The sequence below is a fragment of the Podarcis pityusensis genome, assembly GCF_964106645.2.
Source record: "Podarcis pityusensis genome assembly, chromosome: 8".
In the NCBI taxonomy this organism is placed as follows: Eukaryota; Metazoa; Chordata; class Lepidosauria; order Squamata; family Lacertidae; genus Podarcis; species Podarcis pityusensis.
In genome coordinates this window covers 31,726,345-31,740,318 of record NC_138033.1, presented here as the reverse complement: position 1 = coordinate 31,740,318, position 13,974 = coordinate 31,726,345, and the positions used below count along the sequence as shown (strand labels likewise).

The window sequence follows — 13,974 nt, the reverse complement described above, 5'->3', positions numbered from 1 at the left end:
AACTTTAAATACGACACACGTCTGGATTTGCTAAAATATGAATAATTAACCGGAACCCCTGTGGGCTGCGCACTTCATGTATTAGTGGCCAAGTGTGATCCTGCCGGGAGTGACCCCCTGCCTGGCTCATCTGATTAATCTCTGCTGCTGCCGCCGCCTTTGTACAGACTGTGCCATGAAAGAGGCTGGTGCTCTCCGCCAACGCTGGCGGGGCCCAAATCTGCCGTAAATGCCAGACAAAAGTGGCGGCAGAAGCTGCCTTCAAAGGGGGCCAAGGGCTCTTTCTTTGCTTTAGCTTTGAGCAACAATAAAATAAAATAAAATCGTTAATCAGCCACCGAGTGCAGCGGGGAGCCTGGATGGGTTTTGAGGCAGAACAAGAGGCTCCGCTGCAGTGGGAAGTCTAGACTGCTGCTCTGAGGCTTTGGCTGAGCGGGGGTGACAGTTTTTCAAAGACTTGGATGAGGGGAGCATGGCTGGATCATTGTGGCCTGAGGGACACCCAGGGGTCTCCCCCCCCAGTCCTGCTGCAGTGTGTGGCTCTCAAAGAGATGTTGCAATGTTTTAAAGCATCAGCAGCAGCAATAAGAACAACAACAAAAACTCCTACAAAATCTGTTTGACCAAAGAGCAAGACCCTGCTAGACCTGTTTGACCAGAGATCAAGATCCTGCTAGACCTGTTTGACCAGAGAAGACTAGGACAGAGAAGTCTGCCTGTGAGTGCTGCGGGTAACCATGGTTCTCTCATACCACTTTCATTTGCATTATCCCCAACCAGGAAAAGCATCTTCCTTGTGCCCTGCCAGCCATACTGGAGCTTAGCCAAGGCAGGATGGGAACTGGGAACTGGTCAGGTGAACAAGGAGACCAAAAAACTGCTGGCTGGTGGAGACAAATTGTGAGACCTCTTGAGTGTGAAGTTTCTCCACCCTCCTGTGCTGGAGAAGAAAAGTATGGCGGGCAAAGGCCTGAGGGAATGTTGCCATGAGCAGACACCATGTTCTGAACTCCACTAAAATGAATTGCCTTGATAGCCAGGAGGAGGCGAATCATCCAAGTTACATATGATTAACAGTTGGAAGGTCGTAATTTCCGTTTCCTGTAGAAAAGGCTGCGAGGTGCTTTGCAGAGTGTGATTTGGCAAGCCGGCTGCTCATTATTCCTGTGTGACAATGTGTTGAGGTGGTTTCGGTTTCTGGGCTACACACAGCTGTCGTTACCTTGCTGGTGCTGCCCTCAACCTGAGCTGTGCAGGGAGCAGCAAGAAACACAGAGGGTGTGTGATGGCATGCACAGAAGAAAAATTGAAGTGAAGTGTCATCAATATGCAACTCTGTCTCTCTGTTCCACCTTTGCGTAGCGAGTTCCCGCCCCCCACCAGGATAAATAAAGACACAAGACACCATAATTTAAGGTTAATTGGGTGAATTAGGCCACAACTTTATTGAATTCAGGAATGAGAGGCATTGGCTTAGGCATTGGTCCTATCGACTATCTGGCTCCAGCCCATTTGCTGGAGACATGGGGAAAGGTTAACACTATATCGGGGGAGTCTCCTGCCGAGGCACGTCGACTAGGAGCTCCCCCGGGTCACCGCTCGGGGGTGTGCCTTTGGCCCACACCTCCATAGGCTTCGGACAGGGCCACGCCCCCCGGAGTCCTTTAACGGACCACCCTTCACTCACTGGGGGGAGGTGATGGCGTTCCTCCCCCCCCCCATCCTCTTAACCCCTTCTTACCAATGCCTACCACCAATGCCGAAGAGTTGTGACGAGTTGCTACGAGGTAGGCGAAAAACCAAAAGGCTACCAATTGCCAATTGGGAAAAATTCCTACCATGCCCCTTGCGGAGACAGACCGAAGTCCATAGCAAAGTCAGAGACCTACCTAAAGCCTACCTAGAGGGAGGGAGGGTGGGAAAACGTGAGGGCTAGCCGGCGAAAGAGGGCGAGCCCCCTCTGCGCCGGCCCTAAATAGCGCAGGCCACGCCCCCAGCCAGCCGATTGGCTGGCTGGGGGGGCAGACCCGGCCGGGATTCCCCTGTTCTCGCGGGGGCTGTGGGGTGGGCGTGAAGCCCGCAACCCCACCTCCTGGGCAGGCCGGAAGTGGCTGAATCAGGAGAGGCAGCTGAGGTGTTAGACCACAGTGGCCTGGAGGCAGTGATGGGCTGGGTGTGGGCCAGTAAATGGAAGCTGAATCCTGAAAAGAGAAATGTGTCACATGTTCTGAGTTCTCATGTCAGGGAAGTGGGCAGACAGCCTGTTATGGATGGGATCATACCCTCCTGGGGTGCTCCTGGATTCAATGCTGTCGCAGAGGCTCAGTAGCCTATCTCTGGTTCCAGCTGTCTTGCCAGCTATGGCTCCTTTCGGACAGAATTGTCTTGGCCACTGTGCCCATACTTTGGCAACTTCCAGACTGTGGATGTCATGCTCTTGGGCAATTGTCTTTTTGTAGTAAGGAAAGTGATGGGAAAATGCACTGGGAAGTGTTGAGTAATCATTTGAGGGAATGTGTAACAAATCAGGATGAACGTTCAGTATACAGGTTGGAAGTGACCTCTGTGTCTTGCAAACTGCTGTTTTCATACCACACAAACAACCCCCCCTCTCCTTGAGCTTTTGATGGGTATCTCAAGCAAATGCACCTCTCAGGAAACCATCTCCTAACAGCCATTGACAAGACAATCAGCTGATTATCTGGACTATTAACCAGCAATCTGCCTAACAAAGGAATGGTTGGCCATAACAATATACGGTACTTAATCCAGAGGGATTGCCACATGGCTTTCCCCACAAATAGCCAGTATAGATGTATCCCCCATCCAGCTATTCTGCTACAAGTGGAGGTTGTTTATTTATTTATTTTTAAAGATATTTATTAGAGTTTAAGTATTACAAAAAAAAGAAAAAAGGGGAAAAAAAGAAAGAAATACAAGCAATAAACAATTACAAAACCTCAAAAACAAAAGGAAATACAATAATACAAAACATCAACAGTACATCAACACATTAAAAAAGAAAAAAACAGAAACATTTAAAAAACACAAACCTTTAAAAAATAGAAGGGAAAAAAACAAAAACAAAAAACAAAACAAAAAAGACCCGTATTTTCATATCCTTATCTTTCATTTGCTTATTTCCTCGACTTCCTCACACCTCCTTTTTTGTATTCTAGTTCAATTAATTGTTCCAGCAAATCCTTTCCCTCTTTCTCAAATTTAGTTCCATAATTTATCTTAACGCAATTTAACCTTAAGTTTAACCTTTACCCATTATCAGTCTATTCATACTTAATTCTTTATAACATTTCTACTAGAGTCATATAACTTCTTTCCAGCATCCTTCTAACATTCATTAATTTTACAATATTTCTGTAAATATACTTTAAATTTTTTCCAATCTTCTTCCACCGACTCTTCTCCCTGGTCTCGGATTCTGCCAGTCATTTCCGCCAGTTCCATGTAATCCATCAGCTTCATCTGCCATTCTTCCTTGGTAGGTAGATCTTGTGTCTTCCAGTGCTTTGCGATAAGTATTCTTGCTGCTGTTGTGGCGTACATGAAAAAAGTTCTGTCCTTCTTCGGTACCAATTGGCCTACCATGCCCAGGAGAAAGGCCTCTGGTTTCTTTAGAAAGGTATATTTAAATACCTTTTTCATTTCATTATAGATCATCTCCCAGAATGCCTTAATCTTTGGGCATGTCCACCAAAGGTGAAAGAATGTACCTTCAGTTTCATTACATTTCCAACATTTATTATCGGGCAAATGGTAAATTTTTGCAAGCTTGACTGGTGTTATGTACCACCTGTAAATCATTTTCATTAAATTCTCTTTTAAGGCATTACATGCCGTAAACTTCATACCACACTGCCCAAGTTCTACTTCAGGGCCACTTCAGGGCCCTGTGAGCATGTACTCCAATGTGTAAACTCTGAATATGGGATCCATACTGTGGAAAAATTCAGCACACTCATGAGCACACATGCACACGAACAGCAATCCTGCCTGAAGATCAACTTCAGAGGCTCTGCCTTTTGGCCCCCCCATTAAGAGAGAGGTGATTGGACCCAGCACTTCCATTTTGGTTTAGATGATTATATTAAGGAAGCTGCTGGTTTGCAGATTATAGACTTTTAGACTGTTAGGTTTGGGATTCTTGTGTGAGCTGGTTGATTAGCCATTAATGTGTCAAAGTTTTTATCGACTGTAGTTATTGCTCTTGGTCTCCAATATCTGAAGTTGGTGTTTTAGATCGTGTTTTACTGAAGTTGTGGTTTTATTATATATATGCAATGCAAGCTGACTTGAGAGGATGTGACTTTTGTTTTCTAAGAAGAGAATAACCCTCCACCTTAATATAAATAAAGATTCTAATGGCAGGTGAGAAGTGTCTGTCTTGCATGAACCAAGGCCCATCTATCATAAGGATGCTTCTGATGTGCAGAGAAAAGGACCTGTCCAGGGGAAGAGTTCCACCTTGGTCTTCTCTTTGATATGCTAGATTTCTCAAAGCAAGGATTCTACTTCTGTCCTCCCCATCATCTGTAGACTGAAATTGAGCTGTCCAGGAACAGTTTTACCACCTTTGTGTAGTTTATGTGAATTGTTGTTGAAAAGCTTCTAGGGTTGAGGGCTGCCTCTATTTGAGCTCTCAGTTGAGACCCCCCACCCTGCACCAGGCAAATCCTTCAGTTAGACAAGATCAGGCATAGGCAAACTCAGCCCTCCAGAAGTTTTGGGCTACAATTCCCATCATCCCTGACCACTGGTCCTGTTAACTAGGGATGATGAGAGTCCAAGTTTGCCTATGCCTGGACTAGATGACCCTCATGGCTTCCAACTCTGCAATACTATAATTCCCCACACCTCTTTTTCTTCAACACCCTCAAGATCCTGATATTATTTACAGCACTTTGGGGCTGCCAATGCCTCCTTGTGCTGATAGATGGTTTTTCTGCAGACATCTAAGGAGCAGTGTGCCCTGCTGTGTGCAGGTGGGGGCCCTGAGAACTCTGCTTTCCTTTAACCACGGAGAAGCCTGCCCTGAGATACTCAAAGGTCAGGGCCCTGCAGCTGGAAGCATCTCTACATTAAGGAGACTGCCTGTTGCCTGTTTGACACTTGCCTTTGTTCCATGGAAAAAAGGGAGAGCACACAAATAACAGGCAACAGGGTGGCTCATGCCTGCCATGTGTTGCCCCTCCTTCCTCTCTCCTTTGATGGACCCTGTTGCAGGAAGCCTTGTTGACCCCAAAATGGAGATGATAGAGGGAGAGGCAGAACACGGCGTTAACTCAACAGAGCAAGGGAAGTTTGGGAAGAATCGCTTCTGCTTATTAGCTCGATTACCCTACTGGGCTTTTATTGTCTGCTCTGCTTGGGGGCTGCTGTGTTTTGGAGGAGGTTTGGCTGGAGAGGCTCTGGATCTGCTGCATACAAAGCCTTTCAGGAGTCTGTTTTAGGTGGATACATTGGCTGACTATATATGCGGGTGAGCTGCTCACCCAAACAGTTCAGCCTTAGCGCTGTGAGCCTCGCAAGCAGTGGGGATGGCCGCTCTCAACTCTGTCAGCCGGCAGCATTGTGCCAGGCTGACCCTCCATCATGGAAGCCCAATGGGCAGGTTTCCCCCCATGCTACATCTCCAAGGAGGAAGTGGGTGTATTTTCTGGCACATTTCTTTCCCTTGTCTGTGCCACAGTTCTGAAAGATGTGCAAACTCTGTGGGGTCCAACACCAACTGATTTGTGTGGGGTTGCTGTTTGCTTTGCCACTGTGCTGTGGTTCCCTTCTCCCTTTCCTGGTGTTTTTTGTCATGCATGATGCTAGAAGTTTATAAAATTATATATAGCATGGAGAAAGAGGGTAGAGAAAAGACGTCGCTCCTTCTCACTAGTGAACATCAAATAAAGCTGAATGTTGGAAGGCACAAAAACAAGTCCTCCTTCACATGGTCTTTACATGAATGTCTTTAAAAGAGGATTAGACAAATTCATGGAGAACTATCAATGGCTATTAGCTTTGACAGCTATGCCCTGACACTATGGTTGGGGGAAGCAATGCTTCTGAATACCAGCTGCTGGAAGCTGCATGAGGGCAGAGTGCTCTTGTGCTCGGATCTGTTTGCAGGTTTGCACAGGCATCTGGATGGCCACTGTGAGAACAAGATCCTGAATTCATATGTTTTTATGCAAACGTAGGACCTGAATTACCATTAGAGGCTTTGCACAGAGTGTACCCCATCCACCCTGACAAGAATCTATGAACACAGTTTTTAAAAACCCTGATGGTAGGTATCAATTGTTCAGTAAGATGCAACTGATGCCCTGTGGAAAAAAAAGTGGTCTGCTGTTGAATGCTGCAGAGAACTTGAATACCTTAAAACAAATGTCAGGAGACAGCTGGTTGTTTGTTTGTTTGTTTTAAAAAGGTGATTAAACCCATGGCCTCCCCTGCTGAAGGGTCTGTCTATCTTTGAGAACTTTCAGGCCAGATTCACAACCCGTGTGGGACAATGAGGAAGCTGATCTAAGGTGATATAATGTGGCAAGAAGTTGTCTGAAATTGTGTGAGTCAGGCTTGAATCCCTCTAGCAGGCAAAGCTCTCTGGGTACCAGGGAAAAGCTACAGGTAAGCGGATGGCAAAGGGCATTCTTTTCCTGCCTGGACAGATGGTTTCTTCCAACTTCTACCTCCCTCACGTGTCTCTCTCTGTGTGCCACCCACAAACATTTGGACTCCTGTCATTTTGTTCCGTTAACATTCCTGCTTTTTCTGAACATTTTTTGCTGCTTTATGTGCATTCACAGGCAAATGCATCACTGGATTATTATCCTCACAGCAAATGCAAGTGAGCTGGTGCCTGCAGGCAGAAAGTGCTCTGGCACTACTGAGGCCAAGCTTGTTAAACCCACTAGTAAATTTTGCTACCATATATTATGCCTAAATAGGTGTATTTTCTGTGGATGAGCACAGGCCCCCTGTATCTGTGCATTAAAACACACACACAAAGACACCCTCATCTGTTTCTGCATCCCTCTGTGCTGTCTCTGCTTTCATCTGTAATTCTGGTTCTGAGCTGCTCAGTATAAGACAAAGTTCTGGTTTCCCCACTCACTATACCAAGGAATCTAAAAATGGTTATCACTCCCCCCCTTTTGACCAAAGTGGATGAAATATACAGGCAAATTTGCTCCTTCAGAGTGGATTAAGCTTGCCAAACTGCAGACAAATAGGTACAGGGGCTTTCTGAGGGGGAAGTGAAAGGGATTAGCTTTCCTCCACAGTCCTGTCATGACTCTGGTCCAGCAGCAATCAAGATTGCAGAGGCTGCAGAGTCTCCATCTGAGGAGCCAGACAAGGCACCAGGCCAAGTCAAGGGCTCTGAGCTTGCTGGTGGAGTTTGTGGCTTGAGTACCTCAAAACGATTATGAGGTGCTACGTATTTTTGCTTGTGCATTTTAAAACTTTGCAGCTGCGCACTAACTTCCCTTTGCAGTGCTTGTCTCTTCCGATGTGCCTTAAGCATGAGAAGCAACACGCTCCCTTCCTGACCAGTTTTGGAAATGGATAAAGTTGCACCGTATCGAGGAAAAACATCTCAGGTTTTCCTTCTCCCTTTAATGTTCTTATTTAATGAGTTAATTTTTCAGCAGTGGCTATTTTGCACACGTTTTTGTAGCGATGCTTTGATCTCCAAGCTCTGTAATGCTCTTCCAACTTTGGGTAATCAAAAGACGTGCTTCTGTCAAAGGCTTCTTGACAGGAGCCAAGACCCCCATGAGGGATCTTTGATCCATTTCCCCCACTGGTGAAGCAACCTGTCAGGGCTGGTAGAAGGTCACCATCTTTGATCTTCTCCATCCGCTAAGTCAGCTGCTGGTACCTCCACCGACTCCCCTTTCCTGAGGACAGGAAAGTTCTTTTCCTTGCCACAATGACGCCACATTACCCTAAATTGTCTCTCCCTTCTCCAGTCATTGAAAACTGTTCGCATCACTTCACAAGCTATTGACAAAAGCATCTTCAACCCATCCACTCTTCTTCCCCACAATGAATAAAACGAAAAGCTGAAATGCTTTCCTTCCCAGAGGATGATAGAAAGATAGTCTAAATGGTAAATGATGGTTGTAGATTCTAAAAAAAGAAAGAAAAAGCAATGGTACATTCTGCAGTGCTTTCTAAATTAATTTTCCTGGGAATAATAGGAAACTTTTAGGGGGGTATGGGACACGGGTGGCGCTGTGGGTTAAATCACAGAGCCTAGGACTTGCCGATCAGAAGGTCGGCTGTTCGAATCCCTGTGACGGGGTGAGCTCCCGTTGCTCAGTCCCTGCTCCTGCCAACCTAGCAGTTTGAAAGCACGTCAAAGTGCAAGTAGATAAATAGGTAGCGCTCTGGCGGGAAGGGAAACGGCATTTCCGTGTGCTGCTCTGGTTCGCCAGAAGCGGCTTAGTTATGCTGGCTGTACGCCGGCTCCCTCGGCCAATAAAGCGAGATGAGCGCCGCAACGCCAGAGTCGTCCGCGACTGGACCTAATGGTCAGGGGTCCCTTTACCTTTACCTTAGGGGGGTATAAAGTTTTCCCCCAATCAAAATTCAGCATAAGGAAAGCTGTATTCAGAATCTCATATTCCATCCATGGAGGGTGTCTTCAGTCTTTTGCAAAGGGGGTGCCATAAATTCCCCTCATTTTTGTCACTGCCTTGTTCTCTCTTAATTTCATTAAATTTTGAAGCTCCGAGAGCTATCCCCAAATCCACTTCCACACTTGGAGCCATTTTCATTCTGCAATTTATGGCAATCCAGAAACCTTTAATAGCACTAAAAACCTGAAGCTGAGGAACACACAGGTGGGCAGGGGCTGTTGCTGGAAGTGAGTGATTTATGACAGTTCACAGAGAATACTGCAGGTCAGGCTCTAACTGGTTTATAACAACCCTCTAGTGCTGCCCAGAAGTGTTAGAGCCCCTATTGCAGGCTGGGGCTTAGGCTGAAGCTGAAGCTGAAAGAGTAAGTTAAAACAACCCTGAGGTGTTATCCACTGCCTTTATTGCAGCTTGGGTTCAGAGAACAGCATACTACAGTTCTGCAGGATAGTTTGCTATTATACTCCTATGCAGACCAGGCTGCTGTATGAAGAGAATGTGTTGTACAGCAGCTCTGCAAGGTAGTCTACTGTTAATATTATAAGTCAGAAGTGAGGTTGAGTCTGGCCAAAAAAATTAAAATTAACACCCCCCCATACTTAAAATGCCCTCTTGGGCTCACAGGCAAAATCATGCATACAGAAGACTCATGGTTTCAGGCCGACTGGCTGCACATTTAAGTGTTCAAAAACTAACTAAAACAAAATTACCCACGAAGTAAGATTTAAGTTAGAGGAAGTTAGAACAGCCACCATTGCTACCCCCCCCCCCCAATTCACTCAACCACAGGGTCAGGTAAAGCACATGCAGCAGAGTTATGCTGCAAAAATTTATTGCAGCACTCCAGTATTGTAGTCTAATTTTCCTTTGGTCATGGAGCTGGAGCCGAAACCACTCATGTGCAGAAGGGAAACATCCGCAGACTTGGGCTCACCCTGAGGTGTGCAGACACTCCACAAATCCACCCCTCCCCCCAACACTACAATAACTCAATGGCACAGAATGTTGAGGGGAGGGGGAGTTGATAACCAGGTGTGTGAAGAATAAAGTGAAGCAGCTGGAACAGGGACACAGGGATAAAGGACAGAAAGGACCATCTCTTTGCCTGGATAGGGCACTTCCTAGTTCTCACCGGGAAGCTATTTTTAAATAAATAAGTGTGATCTCCAGTCCATGCAGATGCTCCTATGCACATACAGCATTATGGGCCCCTTTTGGTGCATGCAGCCAAATTTGATGACCGGATCACCCTGGGAAGCTTCTGCCATAATAAATGTGTTAATCTCAGAGCGTCACAAGACTCTTTGTTGTGGGAATATGAGACTCAAAAAGCTGAATCACTGGCAGGGGTATTTTGCTCCTTTGCTTACCTGAATGGGGGCCTTCAGACAGAAGAGGGCACTTTAATCTCAAAGATTTAGCATCTTGAAGGGAAGACAGGAAATTAAGAATATGAACAAAGTAAAAATAGGAAGTGTTGAATATTCTGAAATATAGACATGATCTAACTTTAGCTAGGCAGAGTGTGGTACTACTGAATGGAAGGTTTAAGGTTCTGTCCTTGCGGGATGACAGCAAAGCTTGTTGGGTGGTGAAGATAAAGAGAAAAGGTGGATTAATATGAAGGCAGCAAAATCTGTATCTGCTGCTTTATCCTTAAGCCACCGTCCTCCTCCATCCATTCTTCACATCCCACCCCATTCCTCTGCAACAGCTTTGTTTATCTTATTCATTTATGTTTATTTGTTGCATTTATATCCCACCTTTTTCTGCAAGAAGCTCAAGGTGGGACACATGGTTCTTCCCCTTCCTCATTTAATCCCCATAAGAACCCTGTGAGGTAGATCACCCAGTGAGCTTACAAAAAGATGGAAGAGTTCTGGAGAGTTCAAAAACCTGCTCACTATTTCATGGATTTTGATTCATCCTAATAAATATATTTTGGGACGCGGGTGGTGCTGTGGATTAAACCACAGAACCTAGGACTTGCCGATCAGAAGGTCAGCAGTTCGAATCCTCGTGATGGGGTGAGCTCCTGTTGCTCGGTCCCTGCTTCTGACAACCTAGCAGTTCAAAAGCACGTCAAAGTGCAAGTAGATAAATAGGTACCGCTCCAGCGGGAAGGTAAATGGCATTTCCGTGCACTGCTCTGGTTTGCCAGAAGCGGCTTAGTCATGCTGGCCACATGACCCGGAAGCTGTAGGCTGGCTCCCTCGGCCAATAAAGTGAGATGAGCGCCGCAACCCCAGAGTCGGCCACAACTTGACCTAATGGTCAGGGGTCCCTTTACCCTTTAATAAAGATATTTATTTAAGCATGGATTCCTTCCCCCTTCAACAAACATGCCTTCCTTTAGCATACATTTTTTTCTCCTGTCCAGGAAGACTCATTTCTGGAGTAACACAGGCAAAAAAACTGAATGTAGCGTTAGATGGGAAAGGGTGGATTGAAAAGCAGTGAGGCTGACCCTGCTGTTATGCAGGTTGAGGCAGCAGTCAACTGGCTTTGCGTGACAACAAAAAGTTCATTAATTTATTCTGGTTTGAGTTTTGCTTCTGAAAAGAGGCACTGTGAGCTGAGTGATAAAGCCGTTTGTTTGGCATGCAAAAGATCCCAGGTTCAATCCCCAGCAATCCCTGGTAGGTCAGGGGAAAAATAAGTTGGCAGAGCACTGGGGTGATATCCACCACAGCTCTGATGGAGATGCAAATTGACATCTTAAAACAACAACTAAAAACTGAATATATCACAATGAAGCCATGCTTGAGAAGCATTTCAGTCCCAGCATAGCTCCTCAGGGGATGTGAAAGCATATCAGGCCACCATCTGGCTTAAGCTAAGCCGGTCTGGGTCTGGCTGGTGCCTGGAAGCACATGCATGATGGCTTGGGTTCTGTGCTGGAAGAAAATAAACCAAATAAATAAAAGTCAGCCTTGTAAAATCCTAAGATATATGTGCTATCATCCACACCTAGGGCAAACTTTTTACTTTTAATCTCGACTTGGCACACCTCTGAGGTAAAGTGTTGGTATAAATTGCTGCTGAGATTATCAGTGTTTTCATAAAATATTTTCTTGTGGAACTCCTTGGGAGATTCAGCCCCTGTGAGGGGCTTATGGCACCTAGGAAATAAATGGGCCTCTGTAAATCTCTTTTGTCATCATGGTGGTCTTTGGCTGAAATGGTTCAAAGCTTTGTTCTCACCTTTACAGAAGCAAAATGAAGTTCTCTTTCCAACGGCTTTCAAGTTCCACCTAGTCCTGGGCCAAGGTTAAAGTAAATGAACAGCTCTGGGGTTTTCACATTGTACAAAGTGAGGAGGAGGAGCCTGCACAAACTTAACTAAATGGGTTTGAGGGAAGGGAAGATGTGAATAAAAGACAGACATTCAGGAAGGAAGGAACAGGAAAATCACAGAGAGAGAGAGAGATAAAGATGGACCTGCAGAGCATCTGAAGAACAAACTGGTCATGCGAAACAGGAATAAATAATACCCAAAGGACTCTGCTGGGGGTTGCAGTGCAGAGGAACCAAGAGACAATAGAAGGGTCAACCAGGCATTTAAATTCTGAGGGGAGAAAGAGAATGTGGATTTGCATAAATTTTGCATATGCTAATTTATAAGGACAGATGCAAATCTATAACTTAAATAGAAAGCCAGTGCATCTCACCCTAGTGGGGAAGACCATGTCCAGGTGATGTGCCTGTCTGCCTGCTCAAGTTGCTGCTGTCCAGGTGCTGAACGCAGATAGGCAACTCCAAGGCAACCTCCCGCTCTCCCTTCTTAGGACTCCTTATGTTTAAACCAGACACGGACTGGGCAGATGATTAAATAGAGGATGCTTCACCTTGGTGAAGTAGGGCGCATGGCTTCTCTCTGACTGGACCCATCATGTGGTGAGTCTGCTCGTGCTGCCTGGCAGTGCCAGTCTTGGGGCAGAGGGAGAGTCTGGTGGGGATTTCAACCCCTTGAGCAGAGTTGATGCCCTTGCCTGTCATCCTCTGCCAGTGTCACCCCATGGAACTCTTCTCCCCCACAATGCCAGACATCTTGCCAGCCCCCTGCCACGCCTTCTCTTTGCCAACCTGCTGGCAGGACGGCAAGTTAAGTGAGGCCTGTGTTGGGCCCTTAATAAGATGTGATTCACTCGTTGAGCTTAATTAGCAATTCAGCTAACGGTTTGTAATTCAGGCACGACCCTGATTGCATCCGAATGCTACTTTATTTCTTCGCTGCTGTTCGCATTCTGAGCACTAATTATGCTTCTCTGCCTGCTAATTGCTTTCCAGCCTACCACTGCTGCCTCTTTCCAGTAACATTTATTTTTCATGCCTCTGTGTGTTTAAAGGTACGAGGGCGGAGGATACGTGTGTTTAAAGGTACGAGGGCGGACCAAGTTGAAAGGAAGATGGGGAGGACCTCCGACTGGTTCCCCGCTCTCCACTCCTGCCCTGCTCTGCTTCCAAACTCCAAATGCGTCAGAGGAGGGGTGGGTGGGTGTCAAACAACCCTCCTCTCTGCTTCCTTCAGGCCAGATGTCAAGGAATTGTTGTCATTAATGCTGCTTGGAAAAACCCTGTTGTTCAAACAATAAAATACAGTGGTACCTCGGTTTAAGAACATCCCTGTTTACGAACTATTCAGTTTATGAACTCCGCAAAACTGGAAGTAGTGTCCCGGTTTGTGAACTTTACCTCGGTCTAAGAATGGATCTGAACAGTGGAAGGGCACCGGCGGCAGGAGGCCTCATTAGGGAAAGCATGCCTTGCTTTAAGAACGGTTTTGGTTTAAGAATGGACTTCCGGAATGGATTAAGTTCATAAACTGAGGTACCACTGTATTACAATGTTACCTTCCTGGAAAGTGACTGTTGGGTATTCAGAAACGTCGAAGGTGCCTTCACCTCTTATTCGGATTAGATTGATTACATATTCTTGCCACTTTTCATTCAAATCAATCTCAAAGCAGCTTACAAACAAAATAACAACAACAAGGTAGAACTTAATAGACCATCACAAACACAGCATAACTCATATAGAATAATTAACAAATCATCCGTGAAACAATTGCAACATATAAAGCACTGTCAACAAAGCTGCAACTAAAAAAATAAGCTACCGTAAACACCACAATTAAAGCAATTATATGATTAATAAATCAATACAGCATTTATAATCTATAAAAAAATATGAACAAACAAAATAGCAACCAAAAATAACACAAACTAAGCACTCTGCTGCCTCAACTGGGGGAAGTGAGGTCATAGTTTCTTTCTTGCACTACTAACTACTACAAAAAACACCTCCGCTGATGCTCCCA

The 13,974-nt window shown here is 45.6% G+C and overlaps 1 long non-coding RNA gene across 2 annotated transcripts; it reads left to right on the top strand.

The window, feature by feature from the left end:
- Positions 1-2,117: 2,117 nt before the first annotated feature.
- Positions 2,118-12,500, top strand: LOC308483646. 2 transcript variants are annotated; one of them, XR_013989743.1, is made up of 3 exons: positions 2,118-2,215; positions 6,437-6,636; positions 12,443-12,500. It is a non-coding gene; the product is annotated as an uncharacterized lncRNA (long non-coding RNA). The 2 variants fall into 2 exon arrangements; XR_013989744.1 differs by having other exon boundaries at positions 11,867-12,494.
- The last annotated feature ends 1,474 nt before the right edge of the window (positions 12,501-13,974 follow it).